This window comes from Elephas maximus, chromosome 19, assembly GCF_024166365.1.
Source record: "Elephas maximus indicus isolate mEleMax1 chromosome 19, mEleMax1 primary haplotype, whole genome shotgun sequence".
Classification (NCBI taxonomy): domain Eukaryota; kingdom Metazoa; phylum Chordata; class Mammalia; order Proboscidea; family Elephantidae; genus Elephas; species Elephas maximus.
In genome coordinates, this window is record NC_064837.1 from 44997504 (window position 1) to 45013454 (window position 15951).

The following is a 15951-nucleotide window of genomic DNA, read 5'->3' on the forward strand; positions in this document are numbered from 1 at the left end:
GTTCTTCTTACTTTTAATTCAGGTTTCTTTGTTATGAACATTTCTTGTGCCAGCACCACCGGGCTGCTGGGAGGGCAGGCCTAGCCCTGGGCCGGTGGGAAGAGGAGTAAGAAAGGGTGGAAGTAGGGGGGCTGGGGGAATCTCTGAATGGTTGAGAGGAGGGGGATTGAGATGAGTTAGAGAGGTGGGCTAAGGGGTTGGGGAAAATGTCTAGGATACTTGAGTTCAAATCTGAGCTCTACCTCTCACTAGCCTCATGGCCTTGGGCAAGTTGTCTAATTCCCTGTGCCCAGTTTCATTGTCTGCAAAAAGGGGATAATAATAGTACCTATTTCATAAGGTTGTTGTAGGGATTAAATGAGTTAATAAATAAAAAAATGCTTGGAATAGTCCCTAGTTTATAAATGTCAGCTATAATAATAATTATCATTATTAAAGGGGACATGCCCTCTCCCTTTACTATACTCTGCAGTCTATTCCAGGGCTCATTATGACCCTTTAGGATTCCCACACACACTCACTTCTCACACTAATCACTAGAGATAGATGGGATTCCCTTCTTAGCAGCTGAGAACATCTCCCTGCTTCTGGTTCAGCACCCCACCCCCCTTCCTTTTATTCTGACCTCAGCCCATCCACCTGTAGAAGAGGAAAATTGTTCTTGCCTCCCACATTCTTTCCTCATCTTCTCCATTATGTAAAGTTGGACAAAGGTATTGAAGGCAGACACCTAAAGTCCCTGATTTAGAGTGGTTGAGAGCAGAGGTTCTGGAGTATGACTTACCAGTGTGGTAATAATTTTCAATGTGGTCCCCTTCATTAACTCGGTGAGTTTATGCCAGTTATTCAATATCCCTGTGCCTCCTTTTCTTCAGATGTAAAATGGAGAATGTTGAAGAACAAATGAGATGGTATATGAGAAGTGCTTGGAGCAGTGCCTGGGATGTAGTTAAGTGTTCTGTAGGTATTTCCTAATTTATATATTCACATAAGATATTTTTCTAGTACTTTCTTACACTGAGGTATTCTTGGCCTTGGCATGATGGATACAGACATCCTCCAGCCCTAGTCCCCTGAAGCACTAGCAGACCCACCTGATACCATAAGCATGGAATTTGTTTCCAGGCAGTAAAATAATGATGAATGAAAGGATTCAAGGGAGTCCCACAGAATACTAGCTTAAAGTACAGTACCATAATGAGAGATCCTCTTGCAAAGGCAGTCTCATTCAATAACCAGGGGGCACATTCTCACTGAAGTCCATGAGATTGGTGTTCCTTGGAATTGTAACAGATCTTTTCTAATGACTCAGTCATCCCTCTAAGGGCTTCCTTGCATGACTCAAACCACAGTATTCCTGATGTTTCAGCTTTTACTATTTCCCTGGCTCTCTAAATTCTTTACATGATTGGAGTCCTGGCTGGGGCAAGGGTTGGAGATGCAAAATATTTAATGTCCATTTCTGGGGGAACAGGGAGGTTCAAACAGCTACAGACTTCAGTTCAGAACACTGACCTGCCACTTGTCCACTACTATTCTCTTTATCAGGAAAGAAATGGATCAAATACTTCATAAAATAAGTAATTTTACAGGAAGTCCAGAGGTCTGAGTTTATTCTACCAGGGGCCTCTTGCATATCCTCAGGTAAGCCACTTAACTTCTCTGGGACTGCTTTCCCAGCCTCCAATATAACACTGAATTATCCCACTGTAGTTTGACTCATCCCTTCCTTTGAGAATAGAAGACTTAGGTAAGAAAGAATGTCAAACTTGGGGCTGGGGCAGCATCCTGTTGGATGTATTCTACTGGCTTAGTTAGAACTAATTAGAATAACTCTTTCTTTCCCCTCCAGCCCCCAGCCCATTTCCTTCCAGCTTCCAAGATGACTTGCCTGGGTCCAGACAATTCTGAACTGCTACAGCAGCCCTTTCAGCCTGGAGAAGGACCTAAGAGGGAGGGAGCCCCACAAAGTATGCACCCTCTGCTCCTTTGGGGCCCAATGTTCCCTTCAGTTTACTCTGGCCTGACAGCTCCATTTCAACCCCCACCTTGGAGATGAGGCAGCTCAATATTTACTCAGCCAGAGAGGTTTGCCCAGAAGCCTTGCCTCCCGAGCCTACCCCTGCTGACTCTGTTTGGGCCGCCCCTACTCCCTTCCCTTCCTGGTTCATGGAGAGTTCAGCCCTGAAATGACTTTCAGCCCCCCACCCCTTAGTCCTGGCAGAGCAGCCGGTCCAGGGGATTGCTGAGGCCAGAAGGGCGGGGAAGGAACCCCTGTCCTCGGGGTCATGCCCTGGTTTTTCTACTCTTGCTGGACCAGCAGCCTGGGCCCCCAGAGGAGAGACAACTCTGCAAATGATTTTCTTTTGGGGGAAGGAGTGAATGGAGATTGGTTAAAATGGAACTGCTGGGGTCAGAAGGATGATCCAGGACTGTGAAGTGTCATGTATCTGCATGTTAGTAGTATTTTAAACCATGTTTTATGGTAGAAAATCTTGGTAAACCTATAACAGTTTGGACTCTTTTCTCCAAAGACACTAAAAGAGCTAATGCTATAAAGAAATGACCCTTGTGTTTTTGCCTCCTAACATTCTAGAATGTAAGCTCCATGAAGGCAGGGATTTTTGTGTGTTTTATTCACTGCTCCATTTCTAGTGTCCGGAATAATGCCTGGCACATGGTAAGTGCTTAGTAAATATTTGTTGAATAAATGAATATTGAAACAAAATTTTCCTGTCTAGAGAACGGGTATCACAAATGGGAGATTCTAAAATGATGTCAGTTTCAGATACCTGATTAGCCCAGTATTGTCACCGTAATCAATGTATTTATAAAAAGAGAATGAAAGTAGGTTAGAGATAAAAGGGAAATTGAGAAGCGTTTTCTTCATCTCTTAAAGGTATTCATCTAAGGCAAACACAGAGTTCATTTTATAGCTTCAGGGCGATTCTAATCCAAAATTCTTCTACAGAGTTTTTCTGTGTGCTTCCTTTACTTTAGCAAGTGTAAACGCAAAAAGGACTTAGGAAATTAAAAAAAAATTGAAGGCCATAGTAGACAAAGCTTTCTTCCTCTCTATTTCCCAACCTACCTCAAAAAAGGTGAGTATCACCATACTAGACTTGGTACACCAATGTACCAAGGTTTCATTTTATCTTTTCTAAAAAAGTTTGGGATGTCTTCTCCTTCTGGGGCCAACGAAGTGATTTCACACACTGCTATGTACATGGTGTGTTTGTTTGTGATCAAGAAAGGGGACAGTATAGAGAAGCATTACTTTCAATACTTACTGGAACTCAACGGCAAGGACAGCTACCTGTTGGCGGTTTCACAGAGCCTTCAGCAAGATTGCCTAGTCTGGCGTGGTCTGTTACCACCACTGGAAATCATTGGGAATTGATGATATACTCTTGCTTATATCTACTGTAGATCTACTCACATGGATCCTGATACTGCAGAAACAGGAACCTGACTTGAGTCCAGCAGAGGAAAGGCAAGAACTGTCAAGGAAGAGGAAAAGTCACTTGCTTATCCTCTGCTCCACCCTGGAGTTAGGTTTCTAGATCAGGGGCCTCCTAGAAAGAACAAAGCTTAGGCAGGGAATTCCTCAGCAGTGGCTTGAAGGAAAGGCAAAAGTTCTAGGGCCTGGTGGGACATGACTAACAATTTTGTCCAGAGTTCTCTGATTGCCCTTTGAGTCCAGCTGAAGCCTCTGCCAGGAGCTGTTGCTCTCCGGGAATGAGGAGTCTAGAGAGGCAAAATCTGGAGTACGTGAGGAAACACAAGGCTTGCAGATGGCAAGAAGAGCTATCCCATGTTCTTCCCTGACAGCGAACTTCCTTTTCCCCTTCTACCACCATCAGCTACTCCACGGTCCCCCATATTTATACCAAGTCATTTTCTGGAACTCAATTTTTAATCCCCATACTCGAGATTGACAGGAGAGACCCTATCCAGGGAGCTGAAGCTGACTAGAAAGAGTTGGAGGGAGGCAAGGGGGCTACATCTTTTCTGGTGGGTGGATAGAGAAGAATGGAAAAAGTTTCTATTCAGTGCATTCAAATTCAGTAATCGAGAGGCTTGGAAATGTAGAATTGCAAAGAAGCCTTTGGAAGAGTCTGTATGTTTGCTGTCTCCCACCTGCAGTGAAACCCACACCGTGGCATACTCCCACAAACATGTTGGCCTCCCTTACACTTTTGCAGACATATCTGTAAACAAGTATTGTTACTTGTGTTCCTGACCAGAAAACAAACTGACTTTGTACACAGCTTTGCAGGGACACAGCCAGAGAAAGAAAGCTAGGGAGACAGGTATTGTTACCTGTGTGGAAAGATTCTCTTTTTCTTCCACTCTTTGGAATTTATATTTTGGCTGCATGTGGTGCAAAACAAAACTTTGGAGAAATGTGAGTAGAAAACAGAAGAGTTCTCAGCATAGAAGTAAAAAGGAAAAATCCTTTGCTAGATCCTTAAAGCTCATCCCTCTCTGCAAAATTCCATGAGGGGGTCAGGTAAGGATATTAGCCAACTCTCCAGGTCGGGTGGTGTGTAGCTAAACCCTCAGCAGGAAAAGCAAACATTAAAACAAGGCAAAACAAAACTAAAAATCCGAAACATAATCAGTGCCCTACATTTCCTTCACAGAATGCCAAAATACCCAGAGAGCTCAATTTCCTCTCTGGTTGTCATTTGTATATTTTGGACCCAGAGTTTAGTAGGATGGGAATGTAAGATTTCTACCTTAACTGAGTCCCCCTGCCTTGAGTAGCAAAAAGAAAAAGTTTGTCTTTATTCCTACAATTTAATAATGAAGAACAAAGGGACAAATAAAAGAATAAGAAGAAAAATAGGTAGTGTCTAATATCAGTCCTAACTTTGAGTTCCTCAACATCCTAATCCATAAAAAAAAAAGCCAAACCTTCAAACATGGCTTAAATAAATCTACCAAAAATCATCTTTCAGTGTCTTGCGAAATCCTTACCATTCTGAAGAACTCCATTTCACTACAGAAAATCTTTTTTTTTTTTTTTAATTCCTCTTTTTGAATAAGAAGAGGGCTTTATCCACAATAGAGACTAGCCTTCATTCTAAGTCTGTTTGTTCTTTCTAAGTCAAAGGGATACGAGAGACTGGAAAAAAAAATTCAGTGTAAATTTTGATTTACTCTTTCTCTTCTTTTGTCTCTCTTGTGCACAAATTCCTGGGCAAAAACAGGGTCTTAGGTTTGAATTTAATGTAATAAGTATGATAAAGCTCTTGCTCAGTATGTCCTCTGATCTGTTCAGAGCAGCTGAGCTGCTCCCAGTGTCAGATTTCTCCCTCAGGAAACAAACAAAACAGACCGGTTCCTTTTTCTTCTTTTTTTCCTTTCCAGAACTTTAAAATTTGGTTCTCAATTTTATTTTTGGTGACAAGTGCTAATGTTTGCTCAGTTGCTAGGACATAACTCAGATTCTTGTCTCAGGTAATGTCGAAGTCTGGTTGGAGTCCTTTTCCCTCTTCTTTCAAGTGAGCCAGGTTGCAAGACTCTGATGGGTTTCCTGCAGTCACAGAGGGTCTAACTCAGCATCCAGAGCCTCTTCCCAATGGAACCTGGAAACGGAGGAGGAAGGGGGTGGGGGGGTGGGGGGGGTGGAATGGAGGGTGGGTCCCTGAGTCCCAGGGTGCACTCTCTACCAGAGGTATGAAGCCCTTGATTGGGAATGGAGTGAGGACAGTGAAAAGCTCACTTGATGGGTCTGAATACTAAAAAAACCAAACCTGTTGCCCTCAAGTTGATCCAGACTCACAACGATTCTACAGGACAAAGTAGAACTGCCCCATAGGGCTTCCAAGGAGCAGCTGGTGAATTCAAACTGCCAATCTTTTGGTTAGCATCCATAGCTCTTAACCACTGTACCACCACGGCTCCTGGGTCTGAATCACAGTTATTTAGTTTTACTCTAGGTGTCTTGGTCATCTAGTGGTGCTATAACAGAAATACCACAAGTGGATGGCTTTAACGAAAAAATTTATTCTCTCACAATCTGGTAGGCTACAAGTCCAAATTCAGGGCATTAGCTCCAGGGGAAGGCTTTCTCTGTAGGCTCTAGAGGAAGGTCCTTGTTGTCAATCTTTCCTTGGTCTGCTTCTCAGTGCAGGAACCTCAGGTCCAAAGGACGTGCTCTGCTCCTGGTGCTGCTTTCTTGGTGGTATGAGATCCCCATGTCTTTCAGCTCTCTTCTCTCTTTTGTATCTCAAAAGAGATTGGCTTAAGACACTATCTAATCTTGTAGATCTTATCAATGTAACTGCCACTAATCCATCTCATTAACATCATAGTGATAGGACTTACAACACATAGGGAAATCACATCAGATGACAAAGTGATAGACAATCATGCAATACATGTAAGCCAAGTTGACATACTTTGGGGTGACACAATTTGAACCATGATGCTAAGTACACCTGGGAAGCAAGGATTTTCCCCTCCTCCTAGTACACACACACACACACATGCACACACACAACCCTGCAAGCTTAACGAAGGTGTTTGGTTTAAGGAAATGGAGATGGAAGAGGGGCATGTTGCTCGTTAATCTGTTCCCAGTGACAGGGAGAGATGTTCTTCATCCAGCCTTTGGCAGATGTGGAGAGAAATTTCTGACCAAAAATGAGATGCTAAATCATCTTTCAGATTAGCATTGCTCTTGGATATTTTGATGACCATCTAGCTGCTGAAAAGTCTGCATTGCTAAACTCCCTTTTGTTCCCTTTTCCCTTTCCCCACAGGCCCCCCAGAACATAGCCCAAAAGCCTTTTTTTTTATTTCTCTTTCTAGTGAATGAATTTCCAAGAGATCTCAACACAAAAGCAGACAGTTGCAGGGAACTTCTCACTTTTCTCAACCTCACAAGTGCCCATCTGTTGTTAGTTGCCTTAGAATTGATTCCAACTCTTAGTGACTTCATGTGTGCAGAATAAAACGGTTTCATAGGGCTTTCAAGGCTGTGACCTTTTGGAAGCGGATTGCCAGGACTGTCTTCCAAGGTGCCTCTGGGTGGGTTCAAACCAATAGCCTTTCAGATAGTAGTCAAGTGTTTAATATTTTGTGTCATCCAGGAACCAGCTTCCTTCCTTAGTTAGTTAATATCTTTATGAAATGAGGTGTCTAGAACTTAACAGAAATATGAAGTGTGATTGGATCAGTTCTATGTAGAGTAGGTATATTACATCCCTTGGTCTGAGTACTATATTTTTATTGACATAGATAAGAAAGTCTAGGCAGGGAAGGTCAATGGGGCAGGCTGGTGACTGGTGAAAGATAGGAGGAATCCTCTCTTTCTTTCAAATCATTGTGTCCATCTACTTGACTTCTAGGGCTGCGTCAGTCACTGATGCCATAATCCACACAAATCCCAAGATCAGGAAGAAAGCTGCCAGACCAGAGACCACTTGTGGGGAGCAAACATTTGCTGAGTGGAGCCTATGTCATTTGTGAGAAGGGAAAGGAGTGTCGATGTAAAGAAATAATGTGGACAGGTGAGAAGGAGAGGCCCTGTTAGTTCAAGGGAAGGAAGGCAGATGATTCAGCCTAGGGCAGCTATTACAGTTCTGTTCCCCCTTATCATTGCTGTCCAGCTAATTCTACTTCTCATCCAGTGTTCTACCCTGACTTCCCTTCTTGGCCAAAACCAAAACCAAACCCAGTGCTGTTGAGTCGATTCCAACTCATAGCACCCCAGAGAACAGAGTAGAAATGCCCCATAGAGTTTCCAAGGAGCGCCTGGAGGATTCGAACTGCCGACTCTCTGGTTAGCAGCCGTAGCACTTAACCACTATGCCACCAGGGTCTCCCCCTTCTTGGCAGCAGGTGTTATTATCTTTGTCATCACTGTTGTCGTTATTATTGGCATTTATGTGCCATCTTGCTATTAGCCCTTACTTCTCACCACATCTCTGGGAGGTTGGTGTGATCATTATTCTCACTTTACATATGAGGAAACTGAGGCTCAGAGAAAATAAGTAATGTATCCAAAATCATATATATGCAAAGCAACATATCATTTCCCTTTTCTGCCTGGTCCTCAAGAATTTATATAAGTTCACAAATATGGGATATGCAATTCATTTAAGATGATGAGTTTTCTTCCCTTTTATCCCACTCCATCGCCACCTCTAAAAAAAAAAAATTTTTTTTTTTTTTTTTTTTAGCTATCAAGAATTGTTCAGGGTCTCGGGTCACTGCCTCTTTTTTTTTTTTTTTTTGGAAAAGAGAAATAAAGCAGACTCTCCAAATATCCAAGATCATCAGGTTTAACTAGGGAATATCCCTGTCTATGTAACCCCTTTAAAGATTGAGCATTCCTGCGAATAGAATCCAAGTTAGATATTGGTTGACTCAGATCTAAATGAATTGTGTATTTTATATATGTGGTCATGATGGAAGTTTTGCTTTTGGAATCCTCCAACTGAGTGGTCTTCAAGGTTGGAAGGATGTATGCACTGTATGTATTGTTGAACTTGAAGGGCTCAGGTTTGGCATATTACAGTAAGCCTGGGAGAATGGGAAGGAGGCCATTTAAGTGAATTTGGGAAGAAGTGTCTCTTTAAGGACATCTCTTCCCAAATTCTTTCTATGGATGTGGAGATGCCTTGACTTCCCAGGTAGTAGGAGTCATAATACAGGGCTATATAAGAAGTGGGGGCTTTTAACCCTGGGTTTAGAGATCATAGCACTACTCAGTAGTCTGCTTTCACACGCATCAGCCTCCCTCCACATTCCTTCTGTCCCCCTTGGTGAAAACCCCCACCCGTGGAAGACATATAGGTCACAGCTTTGAAGACTTTGAAGAATAGATCAAAAGTCTGAATCTCCAGGCTCCTCTACCTGCAAGCATCCCAGGCCTGGTGTACAGCAAGGAGCAAGGCAGATAGAAGGCAGAAACCTAGAGGCCAGGAACAGCTTCCCACCCCATAACTCAGCCCAGGTCCTGGGGACATGTAGAATGGTTCTGACAGCAGAATTAACATGATGGGATGTCTAGGGGGAGACAGGAAGAGGAGGGGGAAATATACAAAGCTAGATTATGAGCGGTAGATCACTTGGGTCTGGCATCCGCTCTCCTGACTTATGCAAATGTTGCTTTAGCCCCAAAGAAGCCACATTCTGGGACTGAAAAAAAAAAACACAACATTTGTTTATTTAAAAATATGCAGACTTTGCAACCCTTCTGGAAAGCTCTGATGGGGCTCCTGATAAGGGCATCTCATCACATCCCAGCAGCAGGGCAGTAAATCGAGAACATGCAGAAACATCAAAAAAGCCCTTCCTTGATCAGATGTTGTAAAGAATTTGCCAAGTCTGCAGATAAGGAGATCACTAGAGAGAGTGCCTGTGTGAGTCCCTCAGAGGAAGCCCATTTATTTTCTCTTTTCCTTTACCTTCTGCTCTCTAGATGAGCAAGGTGTGTACAACAAGGGGGAGGTAGGTGAGCCACTGGTTGTGAGGCCTTGCAGTCCAAGTCACAGATGGCCTCTCCTCACCAAATGCTCCACGTAAGTAAGGGCCAGGGGGAAGAGGGGGGAGAGGCCTTCCTTTCCTTATCAGTTTTGAAATACAAGGCACAGAAACTCAGCTGCTGCCGAAGTAAAAGGCTATCACAGAGCAAATACCTGAATGAGACAGACATATTTGAGAAAGAACAGATAACATTTTCAACATATTTAGAGATCCCAGCCCTCATCCGGCTTCAGTATACTTTCACCTGAGTTTATACCAGTAAGGGCGTCAAACAAATTAAATAGTTTAAGGGAAGGCAAGAGCCGGACATTTAACCAGTCCGTTTTTTCATGTGTTGGAGCCGGCGTGGAGACAACCATGCTGAAATAATGGGTCTTGGTAATTTTCACAAGCTAAGGGACTTTAAGCACACCATATTTTACTTACTTTGCAGATAGTCACTCACCTCCCTGACCAAAGGGAATATCAATTTTTGCCAGAGAATCGGTAAAAATCATTATGCAGCAGTGAGAATATGCAGTGGGGGGAATAAATTTAGAGTTCCTTTTTACAAGGCCAAGTTAAGGCTTCACAAGTTTCTTTCCCCACCCTCACTTTCATTCTTCCCATTATTAGCCCTATTTGTCAGCTAAAGAAATGGAGGCCAAAGAAATTTCAATTAATTGGAGGTGATATTGGAGGAACCCAAGAGCTCTCCATGGGGGACATGCTTGCAGGAAGGGTCATGGTGTGAGATCCAAGACAAGCCCGCTAAAGGGTAGAGTGGGCATGTGGGGTGTATCCTGGGCAGTCAAAAGTCTGAAATCTACAAATGAGAAGAGAACAATTCCAGGCTGCTATATCTGCGAATCCTCTTAAAATGCACGGGTACCTGGAGGAGAAAAACCCTAAAAACTTGTAGCGTGAATGAGGTCATCAGCTTAAAGAATCACAAGAGATGGGGTTTTAGGAGAGGACTCTAAAAGTGAGAAGAGAAGAAAGGGACAAATAGTGAGAGCACTATTAGTTTGGATAAGAAAAGACTTTGGCAAAGATTTGAAGGGAGGTCACATGGAATTCTTGAAAGGGCTTTCATTCATCCTGTTTTACTTATACCTATGAATGAAACTTACAGTAAGAACTTTTAACAATAAAAGCTGTCCAAAATTGAGCTGGGTTTCCAATGAGCTCTCTATCACCATATGTATTAAAGCATCAATATATAACCATCTGCCAGGGATATTGGAGGGGCGATTCTTGGGTGGGAGCTTAGACTAGATGATCTGAGATTTCTCAATGATTCTAAGATTCCTTTTGGATCTTCCCCATACGTTGTCATGTGTATGGTTGGCTTAACCACCATCACTACCAAAGATGGGCATCACCATCTTTGCAGAGGAGTGGATAGTATCTTGCTCCCCGTTGCTGTTGTTAGTTGCTATCAAATCGATTCTGAGTCATGTGCACAGTAGAACTGTACCCCATATGGTCTTCAAGGCTGTGATCTTTCAGAAGCAGATTACCAGGCCCTTACTTCTGAGGATCTTGTCCCTAGAAGCAAATAAAGGAAACAACTCTTAAGTGGAAGAAATAAAGACTGGTTCCCACCAGGAGACATTTTCCTTTCAATGATGCTTTGGATTACAATGCCAAGAAAGCCCTCATTCCAATTGGAACCAGGAAGTCAAGATCTCAAAAATTCCAAGGTGTAACCAAATGGGGATAAGGGAAGAAGTTGCACCAGGCACAGACCAGAGAGGACTAATGAACAACACTTCCCATCTGCAGGCCACATCCTCCTGGATCCACTTTGAAAACTTGGCCCTGGATTCTTTTGGAGGAAGAGAGGAGTCAGGAACCTGGAGGGTCAGAGTGGGAACCCAGTTCTTGGACCATAACCCAATTGTCAAGCATCCTTCATACTCCTCTGACAGCATAAAGTCAAAGCCTTCCAGAAGATCTGGGGCCCTGGCTGCTCAGTGCAGCACTGAGATCCTGAGAGGAATGGGTCTTGGAGGAACATTGATGTCTGCATGTTCAGGATTTAATAATTCAAACACATATTGTACTTGCCCTTCTGTGAACTCCGACCTTCCTTTCAAGTCCCTGGCCTCCATGTTCATTAAAAAATCTGACCACCAGTGACCTGGGCCCTAGTGCAGCTGACACTGTCTCAGTCCTTTCATTTTTGGTCTGGCCCTGTCATGCTCCAGGGATGCAAAACAGCCAAGGCTCAGTGATGAGAAAATAATTTGCTAGAGAAATCTGTCCATAGCAGGGACCTCAGTGTGGAGCTGGGAAATGGGAAAAGGACAGCTAGAAATAAGAGGTTTTGCCCTGCTGAGCAGGAAAATATTGTTTTCATGGGCACCAGGAGGCAGAGGTTGGGGCAAGGATGAAATTCTGAAATTCTCTGCTTCCTAAGGAAGAAAAACAAGAGAAAGAAATAACATCTCTCATGTTGTAGCCAAAACAGCTTCAAGGCCAACCTTTGGGTCAGACATCCCTTTCCAGTTGCCTCTTGCAGCTTTAAATTCTGGATATTAAGGCCCATACCCAAATAATTTTGGAAAGGGTGATTTGGGTTCTGTTCATAACAGCTTCTTTTTCAAAATGGAATTTTGAGATCTTGCCCACTGTCTCTGTAATTCTCAATCTGAACCTTAACCAAGATACAAGATTGGAGACTTAAGACATGATTTGATGTTTTCCAGGCCTTGGTATTGAACAAGGACACATGGTATGAGAAGTGAATCTCTTGGTCCAACAAGCCTAACAGATGCTGAGTGACTTTGTGGGTAGGGCTGGGGTGCATTGGCCCAGTTGCCTTAGTAATCAAGAGCATTTGCAATACAACCTTTTGGGCTCAGGGGTACAATCTAAGATTGAAAAGCAGGTTTTTCCTTGGCATGGCCTAGCACTTAACAACAAAAGCAACAATAAATATTTGTTGAGGGCATACTTGGTGCCACACAATGGGAGGTGGAACACTAACGACTGATGTCTGCTAAGCACTTCCATTTACCAGGGTCTTTTTTTTTTTTTTCCTAGACATTGTCTTATTTCCTCCGCACAAGAGCCCTAAGAGGTATGTAGGACAAGTATTATTGTCATCAACTTTAGTTTACAGGTGAAGAAACCGAGAGTCAAAAGAATTAAGTCATCTCCTCAAGGTCATATGGCTAATCAGAGAAAGGAGCATGTTTCCAGATTCTAAATCTCACGGTCCCTGTAAGAAAATAATGTACAATAATGACCAAAATAACTAGTCTAAAATAGAATACACACAACTGCGTAGGGGGCTATAGGTGATATAATATTGGCCTTGTTGATAATTGTTGAAGCTGAGTGTTATTACGTGTACTGGAGCTCATTACACTCTCTTATTTATGCATATGTTTGAAAATTTTTTATAATAAAAAGTTAAAAAAAATACATATATTTCTGTGTTCTGTGCCCAAATCCTGTCCCTTTGGAACTCTTTTTTAGATAACTCACATTTTTCTGTCTGAGTGTTTTCTTTTCATGGCTGAGACCTCATTACTGACGACAGCTGCCATTAAACCAAACCAAACTAAACCCATTGCCACCGAGTCAGTTCCAACTCATAACAGAACTCCCCCATAGGATTTCCGAGGAGCACCTGGTGGATTTGAACTGCCGACCTTTTGGTTAGCAGCTCTAGCTCTTAACCACTTTGCTACCAGGGTTTCCATAGCTGCAAATAATGAATGTTAACTGTATTAGACACTCTGGTAAGTGCTTTCTTTACATGTCTTACCATTTAAACCTCACAACCACCATATGACTAGGTACTACTACCCCTGTTTTAATAGACGAGGAAACTGAAGCTTAGAGAGAGATCACTTAACTTGCCCAAGATCACATCATTAGTAAATATCAGAGCCGAGACCTGAACTCAGGTCTTCTTTAGCCTTATTTCCACAGCCTTCCTATTTTACAGCAAGAATGGAAAATCCTTCTCTTGGAGGCCATACTATTTGAAATGTGCTTTCATTCTCCCATTTTACAAGAAACTCTGAGCATGGAATTGGAGCCATTTTATCCCACTGTTGGAAAATAGGACTTGTAAACAGAAAAGCTCTTTCATTCAGCCAGACCTGTCTGTCCCCACTTCCCTGAGGGGATTCAAGCACTTAACTTTGCTTTGTAATCTCCGGTTGATGAAGCTGGCATCCATCTACCATCTGAGCACAGGAGTCATGGTTATTTTTCCAATTCCTGCGAGTGGAACTTCTATCAAAGAAGTGGGGAGGCAGGTGGGGTGAGTTGGGACAGGAGGAGAATTACCTTTGAAGAGGATTTAAATTCCATTTGCCTTCATGGATTAACAGAAGACCAACCTTTGACAGATGAGATCTGTGCCTCTAATTGGGCTGGCCAAGGTTACCAGTTGGCATTGAGTCAACTCCGACTCATGGTGACCCCATGTGTGTCAGAGTAGAACTGTGCTCCGTAGGATTTTCAATGGCTGATTTTTTGGAAGGAGGTCACCAGGCCTTTCTTCCAAGGCACCTCCGGATGGACTCTAACCATCAAACGTTCAGTTAGCAGGTGAGTGCTTAACTGTTTGCACCACCTGGGAACCCCTGGCTAAGTTAAAGGACACCAAAACCAGCATAGCTGGCATGCCCCCACCTCAGGTCCTGCTTGATTTTAGCCAAGTCCAGCGCTAATTAGGACTCTCTCCTCTCTAACGGCAGACTTTGGTGTGAAGCCTTGGGCTGTTATCTGATGTAGTATCAAATATTTAGCTGGAGAACTTTCAGAGTGCTTCAGGGACCCAGGGAACTGTTTAGATATCAGATTCTCTGCTGCCAGGTCAGGCGAACCCCCTGTTGACGAATGGCTGCATTTCCTCAAGCATCTTTCCCAGCAGCCAGTTATCTTGTGTGCCCTTTAACTCGCTGTCCAGCTGAGAGGCCCCAGGCCTGCAGAAGCTGTTCTTCTAATCCCCATTTCAGACTCAAGCTGCTGCAGTGGGCGATGGAAGATTGTTTACAGAAGATGAAGGCTCACTGCTTTGCACCTGGTTTCTGTCTGGCCCACATTGACGGGGATGAAGGATACTTCATTTATCTCAGCCTCTCTTCTCAGGCAGCTCCTACTGTCATGCAAGCTTGGGCTGGTGTTTCATTCCCTGATAAGCAGCTTTCTGAGGAGCTGGGGAGAGCCACTTACAGGCCTTACCTACCTCTCTCAAGCCTTCCATTCTAGTTGCCAGGAGGCAGTAGGGCTGGATGGGGTATGGACTGTTGAGGGCTTATATAGAGGGGTCAAGTGGCCCTTGCATTCCAGCTATCTGGTAGGCAGGGCATTCTGCCCCTTCTCAATTTACAGATGTTGGAGCCAGGTAGCCAAATAACAAATCTTCCCTCTTTGCCTCCAGGGGAGTAAGAGAGGAACAGCATCTGCTGGGCCAAGGACATCAGAGACACACCTTGTTTTATGAAGGAGGGTACACACAGACCAAGAAGAGAAAGCCACTGGGGCAGACTTAACATTGTGGAAGGATGGAGCTGGGGGTCTAGAGTAAGGAAGCTCCCTCCCTAAAAGCCTCTCAAAAGAGAAGTTCGTAATAATAACTAACATTTATGGGGTGCTTATCATGAACTCCAGCCCTGTGCTAATCACTTGATCTCATTTAATCCCAAGAGGTAAATACTCTTACTACATCCATTTAACAGTTCTACTCTGTCCTATAGGGTCACTATGAGTTAGAATTGACTTGACAGCAGTTGGTTTGGTTTTTTTGGTTTAACCTATGAGGAAATGGAGGCTTAAAGAGGTTAAGTGATACAGCTAGTAAGGAGAAGAGCTGAGATTTAAACATACGGTAGTTTGAGTCCAGGGACCTAAGCCCTTAACAACAACATATGCTATATAGTAAAGAAACACACCATGGGCAGCTGCGTCTGAAGGTATGAAGTTATGCAGACACTGTTGGGTGTTTAGAGCTACTTGGTGGACTGAGTGTCTAAACGTCTCTAGTCTTCCTTTGTGCAGCCTCACATCAGACGTAGCTTGCAGAGGCTCAGGATCCTGCTGTGTCTACTTTCTCCTCCTCATGGGGCAAATAACTGTGATTTACCTGAGGCAAGGGATCTTTACCGTTTGGGGGAGGCTTCCTCAGCTTCTAACATTTCCTTATTGTTGAGTTAGCAACAATAAGCATTTAAAAAAAAATTGTGGTAGAAGATGTTGTTAGGTGCCGTCTAATCTGTTCCAACTCATAGCAACCCTATGTACAACAGAACAAAACACTCCCTCTCCTGCGCCTTTCTCACAACCATTATGCTTGAGCCCATTGTTGCAGCCACTATGTCAATCCATCTCGTTGAGGGTCTTCCTCTTTTTTGCTGACCCTCTACTTTACCAAGCATGATGTCCTTCTCCAGGGACTGATTCCTCCTGACATCATGGCCAAAGTATGTGAGAAGTCTTGCT